The following is a 3,013-nucleotide window of genomic DNA, read 5'->3' on the forward strand; positions in this document are numbered from 1 at the left end:
TGGGGGTGGGGGTTGGGGAGGGGGTGAGCCCTCCACGCCCCAAGACCTTGGAGGGAGCCAAGGTTTTAAGGTTTTGCGTTTTAAGGTCACATCCTGATCTTGGCGGAGGATGGTAAAGAGGGGACGAACGTGAGCCCTAGTTCTCGGTTATATAATTAAGCCAAGCTATTCCTTCCTGAAGGAACAAAAGGAGGCCAAGGACAGCCTAATTGAAACCTTAAGATGGCTTCTCCAAGAGTGGCCTGAGCAAGTGGGCCAGGGCGGATTGCCACCTCTGGCTGTCTGGGCGCGGGTCCCTGGTCCGGCGCTGGCTGCCGTCCACCAGCGCCGGCTGCCGTCCACCAGCGCCGTGGGGGGGGGGAGGGGGGAGTCTGGCGTAGGTGCCTCCCGTTTGCTTCCTGTTAAAATTAGCCTTTACTTCTCCAGGCCCAAACAGGGGGACCCACGCGGGAGCTGGCCGCGCTGACACCGCCTGCGCTCCCGCACTGCCCCTCCTGTCCTGTTGGCCATAAGCAGCGCCGTGCAGCCCACGACTACCCGGCTCACCCGCGGTTAAAAGGGCCACCTCTCGACGAGGACGTCAGCGAGGCTGGCTCTTCAGAAGTCGCTCATTACCAGATAAGTGATGGTAAAATAGTGATGCTTTATTAATTGCAGATATGGCTGCTAATGAGAACCCAGGCGTGGGCTCTTTATATACCTGCTCATACATTTGCTCCAGAGTGGAAGGACCTTCTCTCTTCTCCTTCCCTCTCCCCCACCCCCAGAAGAGAATTTCAACTTTAAGACAAACAACTTCATTTACAAGTGTGTCTCTAATTAGCTGCAGAATTAGGAAAGCTGCGTTTTCCCCCATAGATCGGCTAAACCCTCGAGGGAGACTGGTGGAATAGAGAGCATCGCATTTCCAATTATTTTGTTGAATTGCTAATTTAGTTATTGTGCCTGGTGTAATTGTGATGGGTATTGGGTGTGCAATTCAATTTGTTTTAAATATTTGTGGGAAGGCTGATCAGTAATGGAGCTGACCTATTTTGTGGCCCAAATTGAAGGGGGGGGGGAAGGCTAAAACACAACAGCCACAAAGATATAGTTTGTTTCCATTTTTATTTTGATCTCTCTCATCCCTCTTAAGACCATTGATGCAACAAAAGGATTAAATTAAAAGATGACAGCACTTTGATCTTCTCCCTTTGAAAGCTTAACTGTCCTTGGTAGTTTAATATGCAGATATTTTAGGGGAGAGTTGTAGATGCATTGCTGGAGTCGAGTAGCTCCGCCCCCATAACTGCACGTCTGTGTGCCTAGAAGGGGTTTGGGTGTTTGACTTTTGAGTATAGGCATACCTCAGAGAGATTGCCGGCTCTGATCCAGACCACCGCAATAAAGTGAGTAGCACAATGAAGCCAATTGTAATGTTTTTGCTGGTGAGGGTCTTGTCTTCAGTTAAAAAAGCAAACAAACAAACCACACCTGTGGAGCGCAATAAAGTGAAGTGCAATAAAACAAGGTGTGCCTGTGACATATAAAGTAGTGGAGGGGTCTCTGCAGCAAATAGTGTGAAGCCATTTGAGCTGCTGGGCGGTGTCCTAGTGCCCGTGCGGAAAGGAAGGCACCTTCCCTCCAGGCAGGGTCAGTGACCAGGAATCTCCCCCCTTCCCCCCCCCCCCACACACACCTGATGGTGTTGGTGCAGTGCTCTGTCCCAGGTGCGCCCTGCTGCTGGTTGGCTGAGCCTGCGCAGTGGGGATGAGAGGTGTGAGGTTCCCTCACTGCTGGTGGTGACTCCAGGTGAGCTTGACTACTGAGCTCAGACTCCTCTCTTCAGGGTCTCTCCAACACTCAGCCATCGTCTGGGCCAGAAGGAGGGGCTGTGCTGTAATATTGCTCACATGCCTGTTGGGTGCTGTGTAAGTCAATCCAGTCTGGGCCTGGACCTGGGCTGTGGCTTGAAGGGAAGAGCAACGGATGGGGCTCAGCTGAGACTTGAGGCCCCAGAGACAGAGCGCAGGACTCCAAAAGCAGGCGCTTTCTGCCTAAGTTATTGTGAAATTAGTGTGTGAGTGCCAGGCACTGTCACAGTAAGGGCTGATGCAGGCGACGAGCCCCTCAGGCTTTCTCAGACACAGGGCAGTGTTTGGTTGGACGAGATCAGAGGATGGCAGACCAGAGTAGATTTTGAGGAAAGGTAATAAATAAAATGGATCACAGAAGCAGCTGTGATAATGACTTTGATCCTAAAAGGAGCACTTTGTGATTCGATTAACTCAAAAAGGTGCCAGGGTCAATTTCTGTCCTTAACTACAGAAAAGTTTAAACTTCACTATTCCTATGTGAGAGACCACCAGGGCCTGCAGAAGGCACTTCAGACGTAGGGTATCTTGCTGCTTTTTCAGAAGCTTTTCTTGAGGAACTGAGAGAGGACAGCTAGTGGACACAGCTGCTGGCCTTGGGATCTGGGTCCTGTGGGTGGGCATGCAGGAAGACAGCCACTGTACAAGCAATGCCAGCAGGGAAAAATAAGACACTCCCCAGGGAGTCGGGGGTGGGAGTGGGGGGTGGCAGCTGCCCCCCCCCATAGCAGTGGGAGGAGTTTGTGGAAACAGGTGCCAAGGCAGCAGGGCAGGCTGTGTGTGTGTGTGTGTGTGGGGGTGCTAAGGCTAGTGCACGCCTATCCCTTGCTGGTTATAGCTTTGTACAGCCTTGGTATGGAGGTGTAATTTACATATTAACATTCACCCATTGTATATGTAAAATTAGTGGTTTTTAGTAAATTTGTAGAGCCGTGCTACCATCAACACATTCCACTTTTAGAACATTTTCATCCCCCCAACAAATAACCCTGTGCTGCTTTGCCTCGATTCCATCCCCGCCCCAGGCAATCACTGACCTGCTTTCTGTAGCTCTAGCTTTGTCTTTTATGAATGTTTCTGAGAAAAAGAATCATATATGTAGTGTTTGTGTCTGGCTTCTTTTCTTTAGCATGAGGCTCATCCATGTCATTGAACGTTGG

This window comes from Hipposideros armiger, unplaced genomic scaffold, assembly GCF_001890085.2.
Source record: "Hipposideros armiger isolate ML-2016 unplaced genomic scaffold, ASM189008v1 scaffold_29, whole genome shotgun sequence".
NCBI lineage: Eukaryota > Metazoa > Chordata > Mammalia > Chiroptera > Hipposideridae > Hipposideros > Hipposideros armiger.